The 13889-nt window shown below is 38.0% G+C and overlaps 1 protein-coding gene and 1 pseudogene across 1 annotated transcript in view; both read left to right on the top strand.

Annotated features, from left to right (window-relative positions):
* Positions 1-10356, top strand: part of LACC1 (laccase domain containing 1) — a 32567-nt gene extending 22211 nt beyond the window's left edge. The window contains exon 8 of the transcript XR_003967885.1: positions 10265-10356. The gene's annotated coding sequence lies outside the window, so the exon portion shown is untranslated. The remainder of the gene's footprint in view (positions 1-10264) is intronic.
* Positions 7028-8432, top strand: LOC115510935 (annotated as a pseudogene).
* Positions 10357-13889: the final 3533 nt, after the last annotated feature.

Raw genomic sequence — 13889 nt, 5'->3', positions numbered from 1 at the left:
AGTAAAAGTATTTTGTTTTGTTTTGGTAGACTCTATTTCTAGAGCAATAGTGCTCAACATTGGCTGCATTAATAGACTTACCTGTTAAGCTTTAAAAATCACCCCAAATCAATTCAGTTAGAATGGCGGGTACGAGTGTTACACAGTAACATCAGTGTACTTGAAAGCTTTCTTGATGATTTTAATGTGTAGCCAATGTTGAGGACCACTGCTCACTGGGTACTTTTACATCTTCAATGTTTAGCTGAACTTATTTAAATAATGATATATTAAAGGCACTATAAAGAAAGAACTTTTGCAATAGAGATCTATTTTAGGGCTTTCAGCCATGTTTTTTGTTTTGTTTTGTTTTGTTTTGTTTTACCCATCATTAGACTTGCTTATTTCCAACTTGTAGTAAATTTGGGAATATTGAGTCCAATCTGATCTAAATTTAAAACTTCTTCTCTTCCCAACTTGGACCAGACAGGCATTGTTTGATCCCATTGGCAAAAGGCACACTTACTTACCACTTATTATAAAAGTGGTGGATTCCCCGAGTTAAAGATTTTTAACATAGGACACAAATAGATGTACAAAGAATGCACCTGGGTCCCTCTCCAGTGCGCCTATGGGACTTGGCAGTAAGGGAAACTCACTCAAATGTAATTTCATCCTACTTGCTAATTGTGAATAATGAAGTCATTTGTGCCTGACTCAGGCATCTCATGTCTTCTGTCAACATTCATGAAACAGTGATAGGCTAACTTACTAGCTTATAAGTAGGATTAGATGAATAAATCCCAGACCCAGCAAAGAACAAGCACCCTAGTTACTTGACTCCCTATCTAGAGTTGCTCAAAAGTGGATGGATAAATCTCTTCATGAGGATACTGCATAAACATAGCAAGATATAAAACCCCAAACTAGTTTTCCTTGGACTTTCAATGTTCTTCCAATTGCGTGAATTTTATTATTCTTTTTAGAAAACATAGTACATAGGTTTAGACTTATCTACAGAATACCAGAAGAATCTTACGGAGTTATTCCATGAGAAGTATATTTGTTGTGCCCCTTCAAGTTGAACCACTAGGAAATCTCTCCATAAACATGACGTCAATACATAAATGACCCAGCTTCCATCCATTGTCTCTATATACCCCTACTCTAATAAATCTTTATTTGCTTTCAGATGAAGGGAAACTCAAGATTATTATGCCAAAAATGTAATTGATCAAAACTGTTAGCACCCTGGGGAGTCAAGGTTTAAATGTCTAGTCTCTGCCTTGAGAACCCTTTCTGCCTTATTGTAAGTTAAATACGCCTGACTTGTTTTATTGGAAATCCATGGACATTAAGTTTCATTGGCATTAATGAGACTTTAGTATCTAAAGCAGAGGTAAGAACGCTCAATATTTTTCTCTCATTGCTGAAAGCCTCAGATAATGTTTATCAGAATACTTCGAAAATGTATATTAAGATCTAGTCTGGCATTCTAAATGAGTGGTAATGCAGGTTTGGGTCACTTATGATATCTGACCTTCACTGAGCATAAACATAGCTTTAACACTAACATGGTCTTAATTAACCTCTTACTGTCATCTTCCTTTGTCTTTCCCTTTGCAAATGCTTTGTGTATCATGCACATGCATCCACTGGGTGGCAATATGTACTCAAGAATGTATACTGTTTCTTGTCATTACCCCCGCCCCCCCCCCCCCATCTAACTGAATTTAAGATGTCAAACATTTTTATGTGGAAAATAGCCATTGTATCAAATAATAAGAAAGAGTATTGTCGGAATTCAAGCCCCTAACTAGAAGTGACTACAGACATTTTAATAATGTGAGTACTTCCTGCCACTTACTGACAACCACATTGGCTCTCCTCCCAATATGTCCACAAACACACATTTGCAAAATAAGTGATTCTTCATGCTCTTCCCATCTCTCAGCATTTTATGGATTCATATATCACTCCTTGAAACATACACGTGCCCTTTTTAAATTCCCCTAACCTATTTTTCCAACTCCAATACTCTTATTATCTTCTTATTTCTGTGGCTCTTGCCTGACAATGGACCCTTCCCTTTTTCCATACACATTTATTCAAAAAATCAAATAATATAATGTTAAGAGATTTTTACATATCATTAGCTTTGACTACCTAATTTTTTTTCCAGATGAGCCAACTGAAGTCCCAATATAAAGTCAATAATGTTAGTGCTGGACGGGAGATTAGAAATCATCTACTTAGAGATTCTACATATACCAGTGTTGAGACCCAGAGATCTAGTGACTTTCTTAGGGTCAGCCCACAAGTAGTGATGTGAAACCACACATTTACTCTCTTGACCTTCAGGCCAGAGCTCTTTTCACCACAGAGCTTTGCCTTGTTTAATCATTGATTTATACACTTAACTAATTCACCCACTCAACAAAAATTGTTTAAGTAGCGGCTCTGTTCCTGGCACTGTGCTAAGGTTTGTAGGTACAAATTTGGATAGTTTACACCACTTTAAAAAATTGAATCTAAAATTGGGTAAACTGCCACCAGGTGGCATAAGTCCTCAAATTGGCAAGGACATTTATTAGGCAGTTTATAGGTAACCATTCAGTTTTCCTTCTTAGACATTTTTTTTTTTTTTCAAACTGAGATGGTGAGAACTAGTCTGAATGTGTAATCCAGACTTCTTTTCTGTTAAGGTGCTGCCAATCTGCCAGCCTCCCAGGTACAAGTCTTTGAGTTATTTTTCTGTTTCATGTTTTGCTGATTGAGTCACTGTTCCTTCCCTCACCTTTAGCTTCTTTATAAAAACCTTCAATTTAGCAATGTCAGGAAATGTCAGGAAAAAAAAAATACCTTGGGCTAGTCTCAGCCTACTGCAAGTTCACTGCTACTTCTGAGCCTTTGTTCCTGCTGTTCCCTTCCCTAAAATTTCTTCTCTTTTAAACTCATCCTTGACTTACCAGTATCCAACAAATATTTGAATGGTAATTATGGTGATGGTAATATATGAAATGCCAAACCACGTACTCTGTTTCCATACCAGAATTTGCGATGTCCCTCTCTACCCTTTTGAGAGTAAAGAAGATCTAGTCGGTAAAATGGGTATATGAAAATAGATTGAAGGCAATTACCAGACCATAGTATCAGTCTTGCAGTGGTGGTCGAGAAAGAAATTGGTCCTTGAGTTAGGCTTGAAGGTAATTCAAATAATATAAATGGGTAGAGTCAAAGGTGGTTTTAGAATAGTGAGATGAAATGGCATGGTATTTCAAAGTTTGACAATTTTAGCATGGGTAGAAGGTATGATGTGTATAGGTAAATGGCCAACGTTGAAATTAAAAAGAAAGGGACAGATTATGAGGGTCCTTGAATGACATGCAAAGAAGTTAGGACTTTGTCCTTTAGGCATTAAAAGTCATTACAATATTTAGGAAGGAGGGTGACACAAACAGATTTGTATTTTAGAAAGATCATCCCTAGGTGTATGTGGCATGGATTGGAAAGAGGTGAGACCAGATACAAGGCCAGCAGTTAAGAAATGACCATAGAACCTGGTGGGGGGTATTAAGGCCTGAACCAAGGTAAAAACTGTGCTGAAAGAGAGTAAGGGATGGATCTGAGAGCATCAACAGAATTTGACAATATGATATTGTGATTTCTAATAAGAAATATGTATTTGGTCTTTGTCCCCTTTCCTGGCAGAGAACTGCTAAAACTCAAGGAATTTCCTAACAGCAGAGAACCATAAAGGTGTCTTTTTTTACATTAATGGGATGACTTTTGGAAAACTCCTTTGTAACCAAAGGATGGGGTCTGGTTGCCAGGAGAACTGAGGTAATACTGAAAGGTTTGGGACCGAAAGTTCCCTGAAGGAAAGGGAGAAAGAGCCAGGGCTAGAGGTTGAATCAATCACCACGGTCAGTGACGAGTGGTTTAATCCATTGTGTCTATGTAATGAACCCAAAATGGTGGGTTTCTGAGAGCTTCCAGGTTGGTGAACACACAGGGATTTGGAAGCAGTGGATCACTCAGAGACAGTATGGAAGCTCCCTGCCCTTTCCCCATACCTTGCCCTATGCATCTCTTCCATCTGGCTGTTCTTGAGTCATATCCTTTTATAATAAACCAGTAATCCACTGAGTAAAATGTTTCTCTGAGTTTTGTGAGCCATTCTAGCAAATTTTCAAACTTGAGGAGGGAGTCTTGGGACCCTCCAATCTATAGCTGATTGTGACACCTGGATTTGGGATTGGCAAATAAAGTGGAGGGGGTGAGAGTAAGAATGGGTGTGGGGGATGAAGACAATCCTGTGAGACTGAGCCTTTAGGCTGTAGAATTGGATGCTATCTGCAGGTACTGTCTTCACTGAGTTGAATTGTAGGACACCATCTGGTGTCGGAGAATTGCTTGGTGATGTGTGGGAAAATTTCTCCCCACAAATTGGAATTGGTTACAGAACATTCAGATGAGGAATAAAATATGAGAGTAAGGACAAAATGCTAGGTGGCCACCAGGTTCCTGGCTTAGGTCACTGGGTGAATGGTGATGTCATCAAATATGATAGAGGATGCAGGAGGCCAGACAGTCTTTAGAGGATGGTGGTGAATGTCTTGAGTTTACTTTAGGACATATTGTCTGATTATTTTCACTAATCAACTTCATACATTATGAACATACAGGTTAGAATGAAAGATCTCAGTAAAGAAAAACTCCCTTATAAACATTCATCAATTAACATGTCTGTCAAAAATATTTTAGTGCTTCTTTTATGTCTTATAAGGAGTCAAGTGCACTAGGTATGTGGACCACACATCCCAAGTTTTCCACAGTAGTTTCACTTTCATATTATTCTTTTCAATAGAGGCAATTCATTAAATGTATAATTAATGTGATTTAATTTTTATGTCTTGTAAGACTTTGCTCATAAGTAAGTTCAAAAGCATAAGTTTTAAAAGGTTTAATAAGGCCTGAGTCCTACCAATAAGAAATCTGTAGTCTAATCTGGAAGAACTCAGCATCTATTAAAGAACCATTTAGTGCTAAATTTTGATATTGTGGGGCATCCAGAAAGTGGCTGTCATTTTTGGAAGGAGGAATCAGGGCTAAGGTGAAGCTGGAATTGCAGCAGTGCTCTAATAAGGAATCTGAAAAAGTATCTGAAAAAGCAGACAATGGGTGAGGAAAGCAACATTAGGAAAAACACTAAGTTGGACATGGCCTCAGTGTGTTCAATGGAGACTGAGGACCATGGCCTGCCTATCTTGATTAGTCTTTTGATTCAGCCACAGAGAGTGGCTGATAGGTTGTTCGACTCCTATTCCTGCTTTCCCACACCTACCTCCTCTTTAGTATTCACTTTGTGATTATTTTTCTAAGGTATAATGAAGATTTCTAGCGATGCAGTTTCCATGATCTCTTTTTCCATTCCCTTGCTGTCTTTTTAAAATTTTCATCTTATTGTGAATTTCCACTTTTCTGACCTACATCATAAAAGTTTGCTAAATTTTATATTCCCTAATCAATCACCTTAGTTTCTATGTTTGGTAACATTCCCATTTGCCTATGAGGTCCACATGCAGCCTTTTGAGGCAATGTAACTGAAATTCCCATTAGAACTAACTGTGTAATAATGAGATCTTCTTCCAACATATTTTCAAGAGCTATGGACAAATAAATGTGGAAGTGAAACATCCATAATGTGACAAGGATATGTATCAGTGCCTCCTGCATGGTCGGCATTTGATAAATCTTTTCAAATGAATTGGTTTTATGTAATAACCTGTTCATAAGGAAAAGAATGCATCTTTTCTGGCGTATGCTTTGCATAGCACTTTTTACTATCAGAACAAGAAATACAGTAGGAGGCTCAAGGGATAAGCAGTTAGGCCATGGTTCTTCTGGGTACAATTTCCTCTGGCATCTCCTTCAGTCAAGTCAAGCTGACTCCTATGCTCTGAGTGGAGGTGAGGGTCAGGGAACTGGTATGCCAACCCCCTTCTGTCCAGCGGGCCCTAGCCCAGAGATCTGTATGAAGTATATCAAAACACTCGTCCAAATGGCTAATGTACACTTTAGCTATTTGTTCACAAATAGGAGTTCTGAATGCTTTGGAAACAGTTTGTTCTTTAAACTTTGTGAGCATTCCTTTTATAATTTGTTTATGCTCTTTGTTGAATAAGCTACTAATGTCTCTGTTAGAGCAAAATTAAAATTCATCTAGGCTCACTTTGATGGTTAATCACAAATTTCATTTTAGCAAAGTCCAAATTAATGAGGTTTTTATTATGTATGTATGTATATGTATATAGGGTTACATGTGTATGAATTAAGAATGATAGCAATTTAGAACTGGGAGGAAACATACAGAAGAGTTCTGTTTAAAGCTTACATTTTACCGATAAAGAGATTTGTGACTGGTAAATTATTCTTTTTTCTTGTACTCAAGAGACTAGTTCTATATTTAAACACAATCCAGAAATAGCCTCTTTAAAGACATAATTTGCTACGATTCCATGACTCTGGAGCAGGTTACATGTTACATAATGCTCTTATTTTTATTAGCTGTGTCTTATCATCGTCTGTAAGTCTACAGGCACTTTGAAAGTAGAGATTTTGTTGTATTTATTTTGCATTTTACACAATACCTGCTTCATCCCACATCTGATACTGGACTGAACATTAAGCCATCTGTAGGTAGCCATGATCCTACACTGAAATTAAGGAAACAGGCCTTAAGGTGGTAGGTCTCTTGTGAGTTTTGCACATTTTCTTTTGCTTCAGAACATCTGATAGTTTCCCTAGGCCTTGTTTGCTGATAGAAACCTAACCAATTTGACAATAGATTTCATATTAAAAAATAATAATAATATAAAAACAGGGAGGGGGACAAAACAGAAGAGACTCATAAATATAGAGAACAAACTGAGGGTTACTGGAGGGGTTGTGGGAGGGGGGATGGGCTAAATGGGTAAAGGGCACTAAGGAATCTACTCCTGAAATCATTGTTGCACTATATGCTAACCAATTTGGATGTAAATAAAAAAAAAAAAAAGAAAGAAAGAAAACAAGTTAAAAAAAAGAAAAGAAAAAAAGAAACCTAAGTTGACAGTCTTCACCTGATATTATAAAGCTGCATCTCTGCGTTCGGGCCCTCCCATCCCATTGTTTCCCCACCCCAAAACCAACACCTGATTTGGACTGGACTGAATTTACCATTCCCCAGTTTGGATACAAATTAGAATTGTTACCACTGTATCAGGCCCCCTTCCTTGTGCCCCTCAGCTCATCCTCCTTCCTGACATGCTGAGTATAACACAGGCAGCCTGCTGTAATCCCACTCTTTGAGAGCTTAAACTATTGCTTACCTGTCACTGTTACACAAATGAAATTGGTGTTGAACAATTTGAAAGAAAAGATTTTGTCATTAATTATTCACTTGACAAGTATTTATTGAGTACCTAATATATACGAATACTGCATGATGTCGCATGTGCTAGAGATACAACAGGGAACAAGACCAAATCCCTGCCCTCATGGAGTTGACATCCTAGTCCAGAAGAAACATGAAAAACAAACAAATGAATAGATATATAATATAAAATTATTGCTAAAAAGTAAGTGCTGTGAAGGAACATAAAGCAGGGAAAAGGAATAGAAGGTGACATCACTAATCAAAATCACTAACGTGAAGGAAATGCAAATCAAAACCACAATGAGACATCACCTCATACCTGTTTGCATGGCTATTATCAAAAAGACAAGAGATAACAAGTACTGGCAAGAATGTGAAGAAAGAGAGCCTTGTGCACACTTGGTGGGAATTGGTGCAGCCACTGTGGAAAACAGTATGGAGAGTCCGCAAAAAATTAAAAATAGAGCAACCAAAACTGAGTAACTGAAGACATGAATGAGATGCTGGTGGTCATGGGGCCCTATAGACAGCCGCAGATGAACTGCTTCGACCCCATGAAGATGGGCTTTTGTGATGGGCTGTGCAGTGGGTGTGGTGGCTGAGGCACTTTCTGGCACCTTTTCCTCAGGAAAAGGATTAAAGTGTGGGGTCAGGAGTTGATGGTGGGATCAGGAAAACCATGATGCTGGGTGGTAGCACCTTTGGCACGTTCCTGGCCATCGGGATGGGCATCCAATGCTAATCAGGGCAGTGGTTGCCCATTACAGCTACTCCTTCCCATCAGTCCCAGCTCACATACTATAATAAAAGGTTTTGAGTAGTTAAATAAGAGCCACCATATGATCCACAAATTCTACTTCTGGATATTTATCTGAAGACAACAAAACCACTGATTTGAAAAGATAAATGTACCCCTATATTAATTGCAGCATTATTTATGATAGCCAAGATGCAGAAACAACCGAAGTGTCTATCAATGTATGACTGGATAAAGAAGATCCACATACACAATGGAATATTACTCAGCCATAAAAAGAAGGAAATCCTACCATTTACAATGACATGGATGGACTTCAAGAGCATTATGCTAAGTGAAATAAGTCAGATACAGAAAGACAGATACCATATGATCTCACTTATATGTGGAATCTAAAAAAATATATATATAAATAAAAGAAACTCCTCCCCCCCCCCAAAAAAAAAAACAAACTCATAGATACCGAGAATAGATTGGTGGTTGCCAGAGGTGAGGGTGGGGTGGGCAAATGAGTGAAGAAAGTCAAAAGGTTTAAATTTCCTGTTATAAAGTAAAGAAGTCCTGAGGATTTAATGTAATAATGGTGACTATCATTAGTAACACTATAATGTATATTTGAAAGTTGCTGAGAGAGTGGATTTTTAAAGTGATAAAAAAAATAGAAAAAAAAAATGACAGGAGGGAGTGCTGTTTTAGAAAGAATGATCAGGGAAGGCCTAGACTAGAGACATTTTGGAATCATCTGCACAGATGGTATTGAAAGTCATCGGACAAGTGAGATCATGTAAGGAAGAAATGTACTTAGCGAGGAGACGTCTGAGGGCTCAACCCTGAGGCATTCCAGCATGAGAGGTAGGGAACTGTAGAGGATTCAGGAAAGAAGGTCAAGAAGGAACAGCCACTGAGGTAGAAGGATAGGCAGGAGAGTGTAGTGTTCTTGGAAGTCAAATTGAGAAAGTACTTCAAAAAGGAGGACAATCAACTTAGACCAGAAATCAACTTTAGAATTTGACAATTAGAAGTTAATTGGTGATCAAAGACACAACAGTTTTGTTGAAATAGTGAGACCCTGATAGGAGTAAGTTCTAGAGAGAATGAGAGGAGAAGAAAGGGAGAGTGAATGTGCACACTACCTTTGCACTACATTGCTACGAAAGGAAGCAGAAGATAGGCAGTACCTAGAGAGGGCTGTGACTAAGAGAAGCTTTGATTTTTCTAAAATGGGAGAAAGAACATCACTTTTGTGTGCAGAGAACAAAGATACAGCAGAAAGAAAGCTGATGATGCAAGAGAGAGGGGTTATTGTATAGGCAAGTTGCGGTGAGATTCAGTGTGCGTGCAGACCACATTTCCTCCAGTAAAAGCCTAACTTTCAGCCAAAGAGTTAAGGCATTGCAAAAGAAGGCAAATGGGCAATGGTAAATTAACCATTTTGGCAAGTGTGTATTTCATTTCTGCTCCATTTTGCTCTCTCATCATTAAGTTACTATGCATAATATAAGTGAAGTTATACTGATAGTAAGAATGTTGATATACAGAATTTTAGACAGTGACCCTTCAGTGAAATTAATGGTATCTGAATGAATTGTTTGTGGTTTCAAATCCTAGAACAACTTGAAATGTACACTCTTCAGTGTATGGTAAATAAACTATCACATCCTTGCAATTAGACCCATATCATTAAAGTAATAGCAGCTTCCTTTTTGTAGCATGTCTGCTAATGGAGCTTTAGTTTTCTTGAGGAAAGCCTCAGAGAAAACCCAAATGGGAAAAGTATGACCCTACCAACAGAAAATACAACCTTTCCTGTTTGGATTTTTCTCTTTATAGTACTTCAGCTCTTAGTTCCCAGGCATAAATAGGGGTAGAAACTGACCTAAAGTCCAATGTACTTAAAAAAACAAATTCTACAGGATGAGGAATTTCGATGAGATAAATAAGAAACAAGATTTTCAGGACATCACAGTTGTGATCAGAAAGGGGAGCACTCTCAGTGAATATAAAACCTTAAGACAGATGAGATGGATTCCTGTCAGTGTAAAATTAGAGACTTTTAGATTTAGAGAAAGACAATAAAGATCATGTATTCCAACCACTTTATCTTACAGATGAATAAACTCAGTGACCGAGTGATTAAATTACTTAATACGAAGATGCAGAGGTCATTAGTGGCTGTGTTAGGTGAGTTTTAGAATTAACACAAAGAAAACTAAAATATAATAATGATGATAACATTTATTGAGTGCTTTCATATACCAGGCGCCGTGCTGACTACTTTACAGTCATAACCTCAATTAAAATTTACAGCAACGGTTATACAGAACTATACGAGGTGGAAAGTAGGAGATTTCTTAACTGCTACTTAATTGACTTACCAAATTCACTACTTATCTCCATTACCTTCTCTTTAAATAACTGATGGATGCAGGTGCCATGATGAATACTTGAGGCTGGTAAGTTTCTTTCAAAAATTTCTTTCTACTTATCTAATCTGTAATCTATTGGTAGGCATAATCTACATTGGTGTCAGTATCACCTGGGGACTTGTTTAAAAAAACATACCCAGACTCCAAGGCTTGATAGCAAGTGTCTCTCATCCTCTTTGGACTAGTGGCTACTCAAGACGTGCTTGTCTTATGGTAAAAGGCAGGAGTTAAGAGAGCAAGACCAATTGTGCAAGCACAGTTCAAACTTCTGTTTATGTCAAGTCCACTAACATCCTGTTAGCCAAAGCAAAACAAATGGTCAAGCCTAAGTTTAAGGGGTGAGAAAATATACTCTTCTCCTTAAGGAGAGGGATGATGATGAATATTTCTTAAGCAGTGATCTAATCTACCATCTGAATTTAAAACTGGTATTTTCTTCTTTACAAAAACAATACTCAGTATGTTGTTAGCAAAAGCAGTGCAAGTAGCTGACTCGGTACAGTATAATGAGTGACTTATTTGTTGGTGTGTGTTAGGCGTTCAAGATACAGAGATGGGTAAGACAGTCTCTGCCCTCAAGAAGCTCAGAGACAGATTTATAAGCAAATCAGAATTTAGTGTGATGAGGGCGTCTGGGTGGCTCAGTTGGTTAACTGTCTGACTTTTGATTTCATCTCCGGTCTCAGGTCACGATCTCACAAGCATGAGATTGAGCCTGAGTTGGGATCCACACTGGGCATGGAACCTACTTGGAATTCTCTCCCCCCCCTCCCCCGCCCCTCCTCTGCTCATGACCGTTATCTCTTTCTGTCTCTGAAAATAAATAAACATTAAAAAAATTAATGTGATGAATGCAGCAAAAGCATTTACAACTCTCTAGGGTTAGTGTTATTATTTTCATTTTATACATAAGAAACTGAGTCTAAGAAGGATTAAATGATAAATGTCCAATATCATATAACAATCAAAACTGAAATCCCAAGGTGCCTGAGTGGCTCAGTCAGTTAAGTGTCTGACTCTTGATTTTGGCTCAGGTCATGATCTCACAGTTCATGATATCGAGATCCTTGTCAGGCTCTGTGCTGATTCTCTCTCTCTCCATCTCTTCCCCTTCCCTGCTCATGCTCTTTCTCTCAAAATAAATATACTTTTTTTAAAAAACCCAAAAAACTGAAATCCCACCTTTTTTTAGGGCAGAGGGTTAAAACCCTAAACTCTACCTGTCATTCCATACAACCTTCCTCAGAAAATGAGCACAAAAGTGATTCGTGTAATACCTCATGTGACGCCGGAATCCTTGTCTCCTTAAGACAGCAAAAAGCCAACATCTCAGTGAATTGAATCCCATGATAAAGGGTACAGAGTGGATTACATATGCTTTCCCCTGCTTTGTAAATCTGCCATTTCTACTATTTGTCTTAGATTCCCCATCAAACTAACCTTTCTGAGATAATAGAGATCTGAGATACTTGAGGATACTTTGGTCAGTTTTAAAAATATCTGAGTCACAGGCCATAGGCTTTTAGTGGATGGAGTTTTTGTAAATATAAACTATTGTGATGATAAAGGGAAAAACTAAATGGACTACTGGGGCTTCTATTCCTGAGAAGTAAAAAGGATTATGGGCATCAATAAAGTATCCTGAGGGCTAGAGGGTATGTATAATTATGACTTTCAGCTCTGTTAGCCACCATAAGCTATTGCTATAATGTTCAATATCAATACTATTGTGTCATAACCGTTTTAGTATGAAATGGCTCTTCATATTTGTGCAGAAGAATATCCATGAGCTAATGTTTGCAGAACATTCACCATAACCCTGTTAAGGCAAATGATAGGTACCATGTTTTGTTACCATGTTAAAAGAGAGAGAGAGAGAGAGAGAGAGAGAGAGAGAGAGAAACTAGGGCACCAGTGTGGCTCAGTTAGTTAAGCATCCGATTCTTGGTTTCAACTCAGGTTATGATCTCCCGGTTTGTGGGTTCCAGCTCCTTGTTGGGCTCTGTGCTGACAGTAGAGAGCCTGCTTGGGATTCTCTCTCTCCTTCTCTCTTCGACCCTCCTCTACTCATGTGCTCTCTCTCTCTCTCTCTCTCTCTCTCTCAAAAATAAAACAAAAAAGAAACTTAAAAGAAAAAAAAGAGAGATGGAAACCAGCTCTTCACTTGGGTAAAGTAACAAGTCACTGAAAGAATCCAGGACTTGAGTCTAGCAACTACTAGCTTGGATACTTTTGGCTCTTGAAAACTTTTGGGGAATGTTAAGGGCACAAACACAAACCCAGCCACTAAGTCTTAATTTTATGTGACCTGTCAGAAACTAGCACATTTAATGCTTAGGCAAGAACCCGGATAATTACGAATGTTAGAAAGGATAAGGAAGCTTGAATCAGAACAATTTTTCTGTGCCATCATTTTATACTGGAGGATGTTTGTGTTATGTTTGTTTCTTGCAGTGAGTTTCATGTTGGTTCTTTGGGGTCTGGATGTTGGTTCACTTCAGTTATAGTTAATGTAATAATAAATGCCAACATTTTATTGCTTCAATTTACCCTCTTCTTTCCCAATTCCCAAGCTTGTCAGCACCAGAGGGATCCCTTCCATGGATGCTTCGTTCTGAAAGGCCGTCTCAGTATTGAGAGTTTCTTACACAAACAGAAGTCCAGTGAAAGCTGCAGACATTGTTTCCCCTTCTTGATGAATGAGCTTTGGAGCTGAGTTGGACCTGTTCTTCAGGGAGTTCCCACTATTAAATCTGTTAGAAAACACTTCAGTAGACCTCTAATAGAATCTGGAAAATAGTGAGGAAAAAAAAATATACATCACTCTTAACTTCAGCTCTAGATACTCAAAAGAATTTCTTATTTACAGTGGGTAAATATCCTTAGAGAGTTTTAGGAGCTATTCCTGTCTGTGTACATTTGATATAGAAACGAGGGTTCAGGTTGCCTCTATCTCCTAAGAGAATATTTGATTACACAAAAAGGAGGTGAGGTGATGGCCTGAGGTTTTATAATGACTTGTTTATGAACATACGTGAGCAGGCCGCTGGTATAAAGAACTAGACCTAGACCTATTAAGAATCAATATATTTTCTTTTCGTTATCTTTCTTTTTGTCTTATTCTTAAAAAGATAAGTGGATAAAAAGGCTTGTTGGCCCTCTTTATTTGGATCAGAAGTTAAACATTCCCTCAGCATGGGATAAATTATTGAGAAAGGGTTTAGAGTTTAACTCTTTAAAGAGTTAGAGCAATTTGAAATGAGAATGCTTTAGCCTGTCTTTATGTCAGTAATAGATATTACCTCAT

This window comes from Lynx canadensis, chromosome A1 (genome assembly GCF_007474595.2).
Source record: "Lynx canadensis isolate LIC74 chromosome A1, mLynCan4.pri.v2, whole genome shotgun sequence".
NCBI lineage: Eukaryota > Metazoa > Chordata > Mammalia > Carnivora > Felidae > Lynx > Lynx canadensis.
The sequence above is the reverse complement of the archived record's forward strand: the minus strand, read 5'-3'. Positions and strand labels throughout refer to the sequence as shown.